This window comes from Phyllobates terribilis, unplaced genomic scaffold (assembly GCF_046119375.1).
Source record: "Phyllobates terribilis strain yellow unplaced genomic scaffold, ASM4611937v1 Scaffold_74__1_contigs__length_7073193, whole genome shotgun sequence".
Taxonomy (NCBI): Eukaryota; Metazoa; Chordata; class Amphibia; order Anura; family Dendrobatidae; genus Phyllobates; species Phyllobates terribilis.
Window position 1 is genome coordinate 906,382 of NW_027362834.1, and position 15,450 is coordinate 921,831.

The 15,450-nt window shown below is 42.9% G+C and overlaps 7 non-coding genes and 1 pseudogene across 7 annotated transcripts; all 8 read left to right on the top strand.

The window, feature by feature from the left end:
- Positions 1 to 183: 183 nt before the first annotated feature.
- Positions 184 to 374, top strand: LOC141196777 (U2 spliceosomal RNA). The gene has a single exon (XR_012269173.1). It is a non-coding gene; the product is annotated as a U2 spliceosomal RNA (small nuclear RNA).
- Positions 375 to 1,495: 1,121 nt separating this feature from the next.
- On the top strand, positions 1,496 to 1,686 carry LOC141196778 (U2 spliceosomal RNA). The gene has a single exon (XR_012269174.1). It is a non-coding gene; the product is annotated as a U2 spliceosomal RNA (small nuclear RNA).
- Positions 1,687 to 8,068: 6,382 nt separating this feature from the next.
- On the top strand, positions 8,069 to 8,269 carry LOC141196335 (U2 spliceosomal RNA; annotated as a pseudogene).
- A 1,121-nt stretch (positions 8,270 to 9,390) lies between these two features.
- Positions 9,391 to 9,581, top strand: LOC141196779 (U2 spliceosomal RNA). The gene has a single exon (XR_012269175.1). It is a non-coding gene; the product is annotated as a U2 spliceosomal RNA (small nuclear RNA).
- A 1,119-nt stretch (positions 9,582 to 10,700) lies between these two features.
- On the top strand, positions 10,701 to 10,891 carry LOC141195771 (U2 spliceosomal RNA). The gene has a single exon (XR_012268349.1). It is a non-coding gene; the product is annotated as a U2 spliceosomal RNA (small nuclear RNA).
- Positions 10,892 to 12,012: 1,121 nt separating this feature from the next.
- LOC141196780 (U2 spliceosomal RNA) lies at positions 12,013 to 12,203 on the top strand. Its single transcript, XR_012269176.1, has one exon. It is a non-coding gene; the product is annotated as a U2 spliceosomal RNA (small nuclear RNA).
- Positions 12,204 to 13,323: 1,120 nt separating this feature from the next.
- On the top strand, positions 13,324 to 13,514 carry LOC141196735 (U2 spliceosomal RNA). Its single transcript, XR_012269132.1, has one exon. It is a non-coding gene; the product is annotated as a U2 spliceosomal RNA (small nuclear RNA).
- Positions 13,515 to 14,638: 1,124 nt separating this feature from the next.
- LOC141196782 (U2 spliceosomal RNA) lies at positions 14,639 to 14,829 on the top strand. Its single transcript, XR_012269178.1, has one exon. It is a non-coding gene; the product is annotated as a U2 spliceosomal RNA (small nuclear RNA).
- The last annotated feature ends 621 nt before the right edge of the window (positions 14,830 to 15,450 follow it).

Here is a 15,450-nt window from a genome sequence, read left to right on the forward strand (position 1 = left end):
AGAGGTGGAGTTATGCAGATCTAAAACGCGTGGATTGCAGCAGCAGCAAGCCGAAAAGTGCAGGCATGTGAGGGATCTAGAGGTTGACAGCATGTCTTCTTAACGGGAGTCCAGGTGGCCATCTCCACAAATGGACATTTCAGAATCCTTGGGTGGCACCGTAGTCGGAAACCAATTCTGGTTATCGCTTCTCGGCCTTTTGGCTAAGATCAAGTGTAGTATCTGTTCTTATCAGTTTAATATCTGATACGTCCCCTATCTGGGGACCATATATTAAATGGATTTTTAGAACAGGGAGATGGAAAAAGAGCTTGCTCTGTCCACTCCACGCATTGACCTGGTATTGCAGTATCTCCAGGACCGGTGCACCCCTTCTTTAATGCAGTTTCTAAAATCAGAAAGAATTGAATTCAATGCTTTTTGTTCATTTTGCTTGTTTGTCGGATTTTGGGATGGACTCTTTGGCTTTGCTTTTCTTCTCCTCATTGGATTTTTCATGTTAAAAGTTGCAGAAGCCAGATGACAAGCTCATTTTGGTTCAACTTCAGCAACTGTGCATTGCATTGCCATGTAATGTAATGTAATGCAATGCTATCTATCTAGCTCTCCCTCTATACTTCCTTTTGGATAAACAGACATATTAGGCAAGCATTTTGGAGCTTTCACCTAAATAACTACAGGTGGTGAGATAAGCTGCACAATATAATTGACCTTTCAGTATATTGTTGCACACACACCATCTATTTAGCAAATGCCCTTGTTATCAACAGCAGCCTTTTAAACTCACCTGAGCTAACAGGTATGTGAGCTGGTTACTCTGCTGCGCTTAAAATTTCTTTTTTGGTTTGCTACAATGCCTTTTCTGAAACGTTGTCTCCCTCTGCTGGAACACTGACTTCTTTCATTTAATGCCTGCAGACTATAAAAGAGAAACCAACCCAAAAAGTTTGGTTGATTAGTCTGTGGCATTCTTTTAAACTGTTGCTTATGGCGGTCTCTGTGAGCTTCTCAGTGACATTCAGCCATCCAGGTATCCCGCCTGCAGTAGACGGAATGTGGCAATGGAACGCTGGCTGCGCGTGTCATAATAGGCTCTGAGCCTTTATATACCTGCGCACAGCAGCAGCCACCTTCAGTCTGCTGCTGGACAGCCAGCAGCAGCAGCAGCAGGAGAGGTAATTAATCAGCAACCCTCCTGCTAAGGGTAGACAGCTGCTCGTTCCACCCCCCCCCCCGCCTTAATTGGTTCTCCTCCCTTCCAACGGTGTTGAGGCGGGTGGGAACAGCCGGGGGTTGAGGGTACTGTGCTAAAAGAGGTGGAGTTATGCAGATCTAAAACGCGTGGATTGCAGCAGCAGCAAGCCGAAAAGTGCAGGCATGTGAGGGATCTAGAGGTTGACAGCATGTCTTCTTAACGGGAGTCCAGATGGCCATCTCCACAAATGGACTTTTCAGAATCCTTGGGTGGCACCGTAGTCGGAAACCAATTCTGGTTATCGCTTCTCGGCCTTTTGGCTAAGATCAAGTGTAGTATCTGTTCTTATCAGTTTAATATCTGATACGTCCCCTATCTGGGGACCATATATTAAATGGATTTTTAGAACAGGGAGATGGAAAAAGAGCTTGCTCTGTCCACTCCACGCATTGACCTGGTATTGCAGTATCTCCAGGACCGGTGCACCCCTTCTTTAATGCAGTTTCTAAAATCAGAAAGAATTGAATTCAATGCTTTTTGTTCATTTTGCTTGTTTGTCGGATTTTGGGATGGACTCTTTGGCTTTGCTTTTCTTCTCCTCATTGGATTTTTCATGTTAAAAGTTGCAGAAGCCAGATGACAAGCTCATTTTGGTTCAACTTCAGCAACTGTGCATTGCATTGCCATGTAATGTAATGTAATGCAATGCTATCTATCTAGCTCTCCCTCTATACTTCCTTTTGGATAAACAGACATATTAGGCAAGCATTTTGGAGCTTTCACCTAAATAACTACAGGTGGTGAGATAAGCTGCACAATATAATTGACCTTTCAGTATATTGTTGCACACACACCATCTATTTAGCAAATGCCCTTGTTATCAACAGCAGCCTTTTAAACTCACCTGAGCTAACAGGTATGTGAGCTGGTTACTCTGCTGCGCTTAAAATTTCTTTTTTGGTTTGCTACAATGCCTTTTCTGAAACGTTGTCTCCCTCTGCTGGAACACTGACTTCTTTCATTTAATGCCTGCAGACTATAAAAGAGAAACCAACCCAAAAAGTTTGGTTGATTAGTCTGTGGCATTCTTTTAAACTGTTGCTTATGGCGGTCTCTGTGAGCTTCTCAGTGACATTCAGCCATCCAGGTATCCCGCCTGCAGTAGACGGAATGTGGCAATGGAACGCTGGCTGCGCGTGTCATAATAGGCTCTGAGCCTTTATATACCTGCGCACAGCAGCAGCCACCTTCAGTCTGCTGCTGGACAGCCAGCAGCAGCAGCAGCAGGAGAGGTAATTAATCAGCAACCCTCCTGCTAAGGGTAGACAGCTGCTCGTTCCACCCCCCCCCCCCGCCTTAATTGGTTCTCCTCCCTTCCAACAGTGTTGAGGCGGGTGGGAACAGCCGGGGGTTGAGGGTACTGTGCTAAAAGAGGTGGAGTTATGCAGATCTAAAACGCGTGGATTGCAGCAGCAGCAAGCCGAAAAGTGCAGGCATGTGAGGGATCTAGAGGTTGACAGCATGTCTTCTTAACGGGAGTCCAGGTGGCCATCTCCACAAATGGACTTTTCAGAATCCTTGGGTGGCACCGTAGTCGGAAACCAATTCTGGTTATCGCTTCTCGGCCTTTTGGCTGAGACCAAGTGCTTCACAGCAGGAGGTTTCAGTTGAAGGGTACTCAGGTACCCCTCTCCTTGGCCTGGCAGGATCGTCCACTTCGGTGGGCTTCACCTGCCTGCTGCTATTAGGGAGAGGGATTAGTCCTAGGGTAACGGGCAGCAATCCCCCAGCCTTCAGGTGCTTTATCACAAAGCTCTGAAGGCGCAGATTGCAGGCGGTTGCAATTTGCATTTTGTTGCGCCATACCATGGAGGTTGACCCCAACCTCGTGCCTCTATATGCGAGGCTCAAGAACACCATAAGGGTCCGCTTTACGGCTGGTGGTTCCGATATGCGGAATCTGGGATATGTAGTCCAGGACGTGCTTGAGAAACTGCTCCACGTCAGAACCAGCGAAATCCTTTCTATCCAGGATTATCCTCGACGTGGAGACTTTACTGGCGAAGGTATTTTCAAAGATGTTTTGTCCAGAGTTAAGTCGGTAGAAAATAGCCCTGGTCTAAAAGGGATTCAGATTATCGAGCACGTCCTGGATGAGGTAAAGATGGTGGTTGTGAAAATCTTCTCACCCTTCATAACAGCACCAGAGATTATTTCCTTTTTGTCAGTTTATTTTAAAAGTGTGAAATTGATTGGGAAAGTGTTGAATGAGTTTAACATCTGGACCTCAAAATGGAAGTTTTTAGTAAAATGTGAAAGAGACCCAAAATTCCCTGGAGGTGTGAGACTTCCTCCAGCTCGATTTAAAATAGGGCAAACTAATGGGGATTTTTTTTTCTCAGGAATGCCACTTTTCTGTAGGTATTGTGGTCTCTATGGGCACTCTAAGGATAGTTGTGGTGCCACTTGTAGAAATTGTGCCAGTACTGAACATGACACAAAGGAGTGCCCAAATGAAAAAAAATGCTCTTTTTGTCGGACACCTGGTCATTTCTATTTTTCTTGCCCTCACAGGTTCAGAGAGGATGAACAAAAACAAAAGGAGAAGTCCAAGACATCCGGGAATGGACGGGCCAATCAGACCACCCCTCAGGAGGAGGAACAGCAACCTGGAGCCTCGGGAGGTGATAAGGGCGCTTCGACTAGTAACAATCCCTCCGAGTCAATGACAGGTAACTCACAGGAGCCCAGGAGCTGGCTGAAAGACCATAAGGAGGCTAAAAGGAAGGCTGAGAAAGATCATAAAGGGGCGGTCGGTAAGGCCAAAAAAGAGCGCCAAAAGGCTGACACCGAGCCCAAAATTCCCACTGGGTCTCACGAGAGCGAGGGCGGTACGTGGCATTTGGTGAGGTCTCATAATAAGAAAAAGAATGGTTCCGTGGAGGTGGCTAATAGGTAGGAGATGGATACATCCCCTCACGGGGGTGTAGACTCTGGAATCCCGAGGTCCCGGGGCTCTGCTGCCCCAGGTGGGGCCCCGAACCTGGCTGCCTCCGGGGACTCTGAGGCTCCGCCATGTGCGCAGCCTGCCCCTGTGTTACGACCCTCTGCGGGTCAGCAGGGGAGTGCGGAGCCTCTCGGAGACCCACCTGACGAGGACCTAAATGGTCAGCCTATGGAGACCCAGTGTAACCTTTCTCTCAATATCCTTCCGAGCTACACCCCAGTAGCGTCGGGTCTTAATTTAAGTGAATGTTCCTTCTCCGATGATGAAGACTCTTTGATAACGGTGGATTCAGAAGAGGGCGTTGGTGAAAGTCCAAGTGGTCTGATCCGTCCATCGGATAGGTAAAGTCCAGTTTTTGTTTCTTCCTAACCATTTGTTATGATGGCTGACATTAGTGGTGTTTCCCTCAATGTGAGAGGCATAGGATCCAAGACCAGAAGAGCTACTGTTTTACATTTTTTAACCTGTTTTACAGCTTCTGTTTTCTTTTTACAAGAATGTCATATCCCTCATAAGATTTCTTACAAAAAATATAAGGAAGAGTGGAAACATGGTCCATCGGTCTGGTCTGGATCAAATGCAACCGGATCAGCCGGGGTAGCTATACTTTTTAAGGGAAATGTGTCTATTGATTTTATCCAAGATATTTTACCGGGTCGTATTCTTTTAGTTAAGGCTTTTATTGATGGGACAAGATGGCAGTTTTTAAATTTTTATGGGTCACCTGATAAAAATGAAAGGGCTGATATGCTGGAAATTTTACCTTTATTTATTAACATTTCTGAACCTTTTATCCTGGCAGGTGATTTTAATTGTATTTTAAAAGGCGAAAGCCGACGCTCCGGTTCCGTGAGTAGAAATTATGACAAAACGTCTGGAATGTTAAGCAATATTATAAATGATTGTAAATTAACTGATGTGTATAAAGAATGTAACAAGGATAGCCCTATAGACGCTGGTTTCACCTGGAGCAATTCTACATGTAGCTCCAGGATAGATTTTGTTTTAGGTTCAGAAAAAATACTGCCAGTGAAATGTGAAGTTTTAACTAATATTCTCTCAGATCACAAGGTTTTATCTTTTAGAGTGAGGATTAATGGAAAGAAGAAATGTGGTAAGAAATCTTGGAAATTGAATGTGTCCCTTTTAAAAGATCCACAAATTTTATCGGATTTTATTGAGTTTTATGTAAAGTGTAGAAAAAGGAAAAACCCCAATATTTCTTTTAGCTCCTGGTGGGATAGAATGAAAATAAGCATTAAAGATTTCTTTATTAAGAAAAGCATACAAAAAGCTAAAGAAAAGTTTGAGATCTATAATTTTCTTAATATCAGGTTACAGACATTGTACAAATTCAAAGACAATGGTCTGGATGTAGGTAATGATATATTGAGTCTTAAAGGAGAAATTTCAAAGTGGTTGGAACAAAAAGGAAAAGAACTGATTTTTCGTTCAAAGGTAAAACACGTAGAAGAGGATGAGACTTGTTCCAGGTATTTTTTTAAGAAAAACAAACAGGCAAAAACAATAATTGATAACATAGATGGAGATAATAATATCAACGTTATATTGGATAAGGTAAATGTCTATTTTAATGATCTTTTTAATGTAAAAACTGTAGACCATGATTTAATACACACTTTCCTGGGGGAGATCAAGTCCACCCTAGATGCTGATGCCCAAAGTTTTTTATCCCAACCTCTATGTGAGGAAGAGATTTTAGAAACCATGAAGAGTTTTAAAAATGGTAAAGTGCCCGGCCCTGATGGTATCCCCATAGAGTTTTATATAAGTTTTTATGATATTTTAAAAGATGATTTGTTTAATTTGTTTTCCGAAGTTTTTAATAATAAGGTTTTACTCAACTCATGGAAGAAAGGTGAGGTATCACTACTATACAAAAAAGGTGACAAAACGGATCTTAAAAACTGGAGGCCGATAACTCTTTTAAATAGTGATTACAAAATTATGGCTAAGATCTGTGCAAATCGGTTGAAAAAGGTGATACATAAAGTAATTCATGCAAATCAGGTATGCGGGGTACCTGGGCGTAGTATCTGGGACAATTTAAACCTGGTGAAAGATTGTATTGAAGATGTAAAAACCAGAAAGACAAAGATGTCAATCCTAGCGGTGGATTTTGAGAAAGCTTTTGATCGCGTGTCTCATTTTTATCTTTTTAAAGTTTTAGAAAAAATGGGCATTCCGGGTGGGTTTTTATTGTCTCTTAAAGCTTTTTATAATGATTGTACGAGTAAGATTTTAGTTAATGGTTTTAAAACAAAAGAGGTAGTTTTAAAATCAGGGGTGAAGCAGGGTTGCCCTTTGTCCCCCCTGCTTTTTATATGTGCTATAGAACCCCTTTTATGTACAATACGCCAGGATAAGCAAATATGTGGAGTACCCTTACCCGGAGGGAACGGTCTACAAGTTAAAGTTGTAAGCTATATGGATGATGTAGCAGTGTTTGGATGTGATGTACCTTCAATACAAAAAACGATAAGCCAAATTCAGTCTTTTTGTACAGTTTCCGGTTTTAAAATTAATCTTACTAAATGTAATATTTTAAATGTCGGGGGGATGAGTTTACATGATGTACCAATTGCAGTTACAGATTCCATTACTATTTTAGGTGTTTCTTTTAATGAATCTAATAATGGTTTTAATAGCTGGGATGCGGCAGCACAGAAAATTAATCAGAAAATCTGCATGTGGAATATGAGAAAGCTGTCAATGGAAGGTAAAGTTCTGATTGTAAAAATGGTGATATTACCTATCCTGTTATATCTTAGTTTGGTGTTCCCCCCTCCTACAAATTTGTTGAAACGAATTACAAAAGTATGTTTTACCTTTTTTTGGGGCTCAAAAATGGAGAAACTCAAAAGAGAAATTGTGACAAAGCCAAAGGTTAAAGGTGGGAAAGATTTCCCTGTTTTAGATAAGTTTCTTTTAATACATTTTTTCTGTTTCTGTTTTAAAACCCTTTTTAAAGATAATTACCTTTCCTATTTTATGCGTTTTAACACTGGTTTTCTCATGAGAAGGTTTGGTTGGTTTGAAACGGTTTTATCCTTTCCTTATGCTTTTAACCTACCTGCACATTATGAGATTTTAAAGAAAATTATTCTTGATTTTAATTTGAATAAGAAACAGACAGGGGATCTATGTAACAGCAAGACACTACTCAAACAAATTAGTACTGATGTGACGTTGTGTGATATTGAACGTTATGATGATGACAAAACTGTACACATATGGAAAATGATTAACGCCCCTTATCTTTTTAATGTACAGAAAGACATGTCTTGGAGCTGCGCACACCACTGTCTTCCTTGCCGGGCATTCCAGTACAGAAGAGGTTTTGTGAGGTCTGCCATCTGCCCAAGAGAAGGTTGTCAAGAAGAAGAGACAGTGAAGCATCTTTTATGGACTTGTGCTTTTGCTAAAGAGTTCTGGAGAAGATTAATCCCCCTGCTGGAGAAAATGGTGGACCTCAAGGACTTTAATTTTGCATCAGTGTTATATGGTCTTCTGGAATGCCCAACAATGGACCAAAAAATAATGGCGTGGAAGACAGTGAATTGTGCCAAGATAGCGCTCTGGAATGCTAGAAATATTGCTGTTTTTAAACATGAAATGTTACCAGTAGATGATGTTTTAGCCTTTTGTAAAAGTGAAATGTACATATACTATTTATTGGACAGGAAAAAGAATGTAACGTTGGCAGGCAAATGGCTTTTTAACCTATGGAATATTTGAAGTCTTGTAAAATTTGCTGTGATGGAATTTTTATTTTTCTTTGAAGTCCCGAAAGTGTAATGTGGATGTAATGGTTTTATTTCTGTAATTTGTTAAATTTTAAATAAACGGTTTTTATCCCCATGTGGGGGATAGCCAAATTAAAAAAAAAAAAATCTGTTCTTATCAGTTTAATATCTGATACGTCCCCTATCTGGGGACCATATATTAAATGGATTTTTAGAACAGGGAGATGGAAAAAGAGCTTGCTCTGTCCACTCCACGCATTGACCTGGTATTGCAGTATCTCCAGGACCGGTGCACCCCTTCTTTAATGCAGTTTCTAAAATCAGAAAGAATTGAATTCAATGCTTTTTGTTCATTTTGCTTGTTTGTCGGATTTTGGGATGGACTCTTTGGCTTTGCTTTTCTTCTCCTCATTGGATTTTTCATGTTAAAAGTTGCAGAAGCCAGATGACAAGCTCATTTTGGTTCAACTTCAGCAACTGTGCATTGCATTGCCATGTAATGTAATGTAATGCAATGCTATCTATCTAGCTCTCCCTCTATACTTCCTTTTGGATAAACAGACATATTAGGCAAGCATTTTGGAGCTTTCACCTAAATAACTACAGGTGGTGAGATAAGCTGCACAATATAATTTGACCTTTCAGTATATTGTTGCACACACACCATCTATTTAGCAAATGCCCTTGTTATCAACAGCAGCCTTTTAAACTCACCTGAGCTAACAGGTATGTGAGCTGGTTACTCTGCTGCGCTTAAAATTTCTTTTTTGGTTTGCTACAATGCCTTTTCTGAAACGTTGTCTCCCTCTGCTGGAACACTGACTTCTTTCATTTAATGCCTGCAGACTATAAAAGAGAAACCAACCCAAAAAGTTTGGTTGATTAGTCTGTGGCATTCTTTTAAACTGTTGCTTATGGCGGTCTCTGTGAGCTTCTCAGTGACATTCAGCCATCCAGGTATCCCGCCTGCAGTAGACGGAATGTGGCAATGGAACGCTGGCTGCACGTGTCATAATAGGCTCTGAGCCTTTATATACCTGCGCACAGCAGCAGCCACCTTCAGTCTGCTGCTGGACAGCCAGCAGCAGCAGCAGCAGGAGAGGTAATTAATCAGCAACCCTCCTGCTAAGGGTAGACAGCTGCTCGTTCCACCCCCCCCCCGCCTTAATTGGTTCTCCTCCCTTCCAACGGTGTTGAGGCGGGTGGGAACAGCCGGGGGTTGAGGGTACTGTGCTAAAAGAGGTGGAGTTATGCAGATCTAAAACGCGTGGATTGCAGCAGCAGCAAGCCGAAAAGTGCAGGCATGTGAGGGATCTAGAGGTTGACAGCATGTCTTCTTAACGGGAGTCCAGGTGGCCATCTCCACAAATGGACTTTTCAGAATCCTTGGGTGGCACCGTAGTCGGAAACCAATTCTGGTTATCGCTTCTCGGCCTTTTGGCTAAGATCAAGTGTAGTATCTGTTCTTATCAGTTTAATATCTGATACGTCCCCTATCTGGGGACCATATATTAAATGGATTTTTAGAACAGGGAGATGGAAAAAGAGCTTGCTCTGTCCACTCCACGCATTGACCTGGTATTGCAGTATCTCCAGGACCGGTGCACCCCTTCTTTAATGCAGTTTCTAAAATCAGAAAGAATTGAATTCAATGCTTTTTGTTCATTTTGCTTGTTTGTCGGATTTTGGGATGGACTCTTTGGCTTTGCTTTTCTTCTCCTCATTGGATTTTTCATGTTAAAAGTTGCAGAAGCCAGATGACAAGCTCATTTTGGTTCAACTTCAGCAACTGTGCATTGCATTGCCATGTAATGTAATGTAATGCAATGCTATCTATCTAGCTCTCCCTCTATACTTCCTTTTGGATAAACATACATATTAGGCAAGCATTTTGGAGCTTTCACCTAAATAACTACAGGTGGTGAGATAAGCTGCACAATATAATTGACCTTTCAGTATATTGTTGCACACACACCATCTATTTAGCAAATGCCCTTGTTATCAACAGCAGCCTTTTAAACTCACCTGAGCTAACAGGTATGTGAGCTGGTTACTCTGCTGCGCTTAAAATTTCTTTTTTGGTTTGCTACAATGCCTTTTCTGAAACGTTGTCTCCCTCTGCTGGAACACTGACTTCTTTCATTTAATGCCTGCAGACTATAAAAGAGAAACCAACCCAAAAAGTTTGGTTGATTAGTCTGTGGCATTCTTTTAAACTGTTGCTTATGGGGGTCTCTGTGAGCTTCTCAGTGACATTCAGCCATCCAGGTATCCCGCCTGCAGTAGACGGAATGTGGCAATGGAACGCTGGCTGCGCGTGTCATAATAGGCTCTGAGCCTTTATATACCTGCGCACAGCAGCAGCCACCTTCAGTCTGCTGCTGGACAGCCAGCAGCAGCAGCAGCAGGAGAGGTAATTAATCAGCAACCCTCCTGCTAAGGGTAGACAGCTGCTCGTTCCACCCCCCCCCGCCTTAATTGGTTCTCCTCCCTTCCAACGGTGTTGAGGCGGGTGGGAACAGCCGGGGGTTGAGGGTACTGTGCTAAAAGAGGTGGAGTTATGCAGATCTAAAACGCGTGGATTGCAGCAGCAGCAAGCCGAAAAGTGCAGGCATGTGAGGGATCTAGAGGTTGACAGCATGTCTTCTTAACGGGAGTCCAGGTGGCCATCTCCACAAATGGACTTTTCAGAATCCTTGGGTGGCACCGTAGTCGGAAACCAATTCTGGTTATCGCTTCTCGGCCTTTTGGCTAAGATCAAGTGTAGTATCTGTTCTTATCAGTTTAATATCTGATACGTCCCCTATCTGGGGACCATAAATTAAATGGATTTTTAGAACAGGGAGATGGAAAAAGAGCTTGCTCTGTCCACTCCACGCATTGACCTGGTATTGCAGTATCTCCAGGACCGGTGCACCCCTTCTTTAATGCAGTTTCTAAAATCAGAAAGAATTGAATTCAATGCTTTTTGTTCATTTTGCTTGTTTGTCGGATTTTGGGATGGACTCTTTGGCTTTGCTTTTCTTCTCCTCATTGGATTTTTCATGTTAAAAGTTGCAGAAGCCAGATGACAAGCTCATTTTGGTTCAACTTCAGCAACTGTGCATTGCATTGCCATGTAATGTAATGTAATGCAATGCTATCTATCTAGCTCTCCCTCTATACTTCCTTTTGGATAAACAGACATATTAGGCAAGCATTTTGGAGCTTTCACCTAAATAACTACAGGTGGTGAGATAAGCTGCACAATATAATTGACCTTTCAGTATATTGTTGCACACACACCATCTATTTAGCAAATGCCCTTGTTATCAACAGCAGCCTTTTAAACTCACCTGAGCTAACAGGTATGTGAGCTGGTTACTCTGCTGCGCTTAAAATTTCTTTTTTGGTTTGCTACAATGCCTTTTCTGAAACGTTGTCTCCCTCTGCTGGAACACTGACTTCTTTCATTTAATGCCTGCAGACTATAAAAGAGAAACCAACCCAAAAAGTTTGGTTGATTAGTCTGTGGCATTCTTTTAAACTGTTGCTTATGGCGGTCTCTGTGAGCTTCTCAGTGACATTCAGCCATCCAGGTATCCCGCCTGCAGTAGACGGAATGTGGCAATGGAACGCTGGCTGCGCGTGTCATAATAGGCTCTGAGCCTTTATATACCTGCGCACAGCAGCAGCCACCTTCAGTCTGCTGCTGGACAGCCAGCAGCAGCAGCAGCAGGAGAGGTAATTAATCAGCAACCCTCCTGCTAAGGGTAGACAGCTGCTCGTTCCACCCCCCCCCCCGCCTTAATTGGTTCTCCTCCCTTCCAACGGTGTTGAGGCGGGTGGGAACAGCCGGGGGTTGAGGGTACTGTGCTAAAAGAGGTGGAGTTATGCAGATCTAAAACGCGTGGATTGCAGCAGCAGCAAGCCGAAAAGTGCAGGCATGTGAGGGATCTAGAGGTTGACAGCATGTCTTCTTAACGGGAGTCCAGGTGGCCATCTCCAGAAATGGACTTTTCAGAATCCTTGGGTGGCACCGTAGTCGGAAACCAATTCTGGTTATCGCTTCTCGGCCTTTTGGCTAAGATCAAGTGTAGTATCTGTTCTTATCAGTTTAATATCTGATACGTCCCCTATCTGGGGACCATATATTAAATGGATTTTTAGAACAGGGAGATGGAAAAAGAGCTTGCTCTGTCCACTCCACGCATTGACCTGGTATTGCAGTATCTCCAGGACCGGTGCACCCCTTCTTTAATGCAGTTTCTAAAATCAGAAAGAATTGAATTCAATGCTTTTTGTTCATTTTGCTTGTTTGTCGGATTTTGGGATGGACTCTTTGGCTTTGCTTTTCTTCTCCTCATTGGATTTTTCATGTTAAAAGTTGCAGAAGCCAGATGACAAGCTCATTTTGGTTCAACTTCAGCAACTGTGCATTGCATTGCCATGTAATGTAATGTAATGCAATGCTATCTATCTAGCTCTCCCTCTATACTTCCTTTTGGATAAACAGACATATTAGGCAAGCATTTTGGAGCTTTCACCTAAATAACTACAGGTGGTGAGATAAGCTGCACAATATAATTGACCTTTCAGTATATTGTTGCACACACACCATCTATTTAGCAAATGCCCTTGTTATCAACAGCAGCCTTTTAAACTCACCTGAGCTAACAGGTATGTGAGCTGGTTACTCTGCTGCGCTTAAAATTTCTTTTTTGGTTTGCTACAATGCCTTTTCTGAAACGTTGTCTCCCTCTGCTGGAACACTGACTTCTTTCATTTAATGCCTGCAGACTATAAAAGAGAAACCAACCCAAAAAGTTTGGTTGATTAGTCTGTGGCATTCTTTTAAACTGTTGCTTATGGCGGTCTCTGTGAGCTTCTCAGTGACATTCAGCCATCCAGGTATCCCGCCTGCAGTAGACGGAATGTGGCAATGGAACGCTGGCTGCGCGTGTCATAATAGGCTCTGAGCCTTTATATACCTGCGCACAGCAGCAGCCACCTTCAGTCTGCTGCTGGACAGCCAGCAGCAGCAGCAGCAGGAGAGGTAATTAATCAGCATCCCTCCTGCTAAGGGTAGACAGCTGCTCGTTCCACCCCCCCCCCGCCTTAATTGGTTCTCCTCCCTTCCAACGGTGTTGAGGCGGGTGGGAACAGCCGGGGGTTGAGGGTACTGTGCTAAAAGAGGTGGAGTTATGCAGATCTAAAACGCGTGGATTGCAGCAGCAGCAAGCCGAAAAGTGCAGGCATGTGAGGGATCTAGAGGTTGACAGCATGTCTTCTTAACGGGAGTCCAGGTGGCCATCTCCACAAATGGACTTTTCAGAATCCTTGGGTGGCACCGTAGTCGGAAACCAATTCTGGTTATCGCTTCTCGGCCTTTTGGCTAAGATCAAGTGTAGTATCTGTTCTTATCAGTTTAATATCTGATACGTCCCCTATCTGGGGACCATATATTAAATGGATTTTTAGAACTGGGAGATGGAAAAAGAGCTTGCTCTGTCCACTCCACGCATTGACCTGGTATTGCAGTATCTCCAGGACCGGTGCACCCCTTCTTTAATGCAGTTTCTAAAATCAGAAAGAATTGAATTCAATGCTTTTTGTTCATTTTGCTTGTTTGTCGGATTTTGGGATGGACTCTTTGGCTTTGCTTTTCTTCTCCTCATTGGATTTTTCATGTTAAAAGTTGCAGAAGCCAGATGACAAGCTCATTTTGGTTCAACTTCAGCAACTGTGCATTGCATTGCCATGTAATGTAATGTAATGCAATGCTATCTATCTAGCTCTCCCTCTATACTTCCTTTTGGATAAACAGACATATTAGGCAAGCATTTTGGAGCTTTCACCTAAATAACTACAGGTGGTGAGATAAGCTGCACAATATAATTGACCTTTCAGTATATTGTTGCACACACACCATCTATTTAGCAAATGCCCTTGTTATCAACAGCAGCCTTTTAAACTCACCTGAGCTAACAGGTATGTGAGCTGGTTACTCTGCTGCGCTTAAAATTTCTTTTTTGGTTTGCTACAATGCCTTTTCTGAAACGTTGTCTCCCTCTGCTGGAACACTGACTTCTTTCATTTAATGCCTGCAGACTATAAAAGAGAAACCAACCCAAAAAGTTTGGTTGATTAGTCTGTGGCATTCTTTTAAACTGTTGCTTATGGCGGTCTCTGTGAGCTTCTCAGTGACATTCAGCCATCCAGGTATCCCGCCTGCAGTAGACGGAATGTGGCAATGGAACGCTGGCTGCGCGTGTCATAATAGGCTCTGAGCCTTTATATACCTGCGCACAGCAGCAGCCACCTTCAGTCTGCTGCTGGACAGCCAGCAGCAGCAGCAGCAGGAGAGGTAATTAATCAGCAACCCTCCTGCTAAGGGTAGACAGCTGCTCGTTCCACCCCCCCCCCCCCCGCCTTAATTGGTTCTCCTCCCTTCCAACGGTGTTGAGGCGGGTGGGAACAGCCGGGGATTGAGGGTACTGTGCTAAAAGAGGTGGAGTTATGCAGATCTAAAACGCGTGGATTGCAGCAGCAGCAAGCCGAAAAGTGCAGGCATGTGAGGGATCTAGAGGTTGACAGCATGTCTTCTTAACGGGAGTCCAGGTGGCCATCTCCACAAATGGACTTTTCAGAATCCTTGGGTGGCACCGTAGTCGGAAACCAATTCTGGTTATCGCTTCTCGGCCTTTTGGCTAAGATCAAGTGTAGTATCTGTTCTTATCAGTTTAATATCTGATACGTCCCCTATCTGGGGACCATATATTAAATGGATTTTTAGAACAGGGAGATGGAAAAAGAGCTTGCTCTGTCCACTCCACGCATTGACCTGGTATTGCAGTATCTCCAGGACCGGTGCACCCCTTCTTTAATGCAGTTTCTAAAATCAGAAAGAATTGAATTCAATGCTTTTTGTTCATTTTGCTTGTTTGTCGGATTTTGGGATGGACTCTTTGGCTTTGCTTTTCTTCTCCTCATTGGATTTTTCATGTTAAAAGTTGCAGAAGCCAGATGACAAGCTCATTTTGGTTCAACTTCAGCAACTGTGCATTGCATTGCCATGTAATGTAATGTAATGCAATGCTATCTATCTAGCTCTCCCTCTATACTTCCTTTTGGATAAACAGACATATTAGGCAAGCATTTTGGAGCTTTCACCTAAATAACTACAGGTGGTGAGATAAGCTGCACAATATAATTGACCTTTCAGTATATTGTTGCACACACACCATCTATTTAGCAAATGCCCTTGTTATCAACAGCAGCCTTTTAAACTCACCTGAGCTAACAGGTATGTGAGCTGGTTACTCTGCTGCGCTTAAAATTTCTTTTTTGGTTTGCTACAATGCCTTTTCTGAAACGTTGTCTCCCTCTGCTGGAACACTGACTTCTTTCATTTAATGCCTGCAGACTATAAAAGAGAAACCAACCCAAAAAGTTTGGTTGATTAGTCTGTGGCATTCTTTTAAACTGTTGCTTATGGCGGT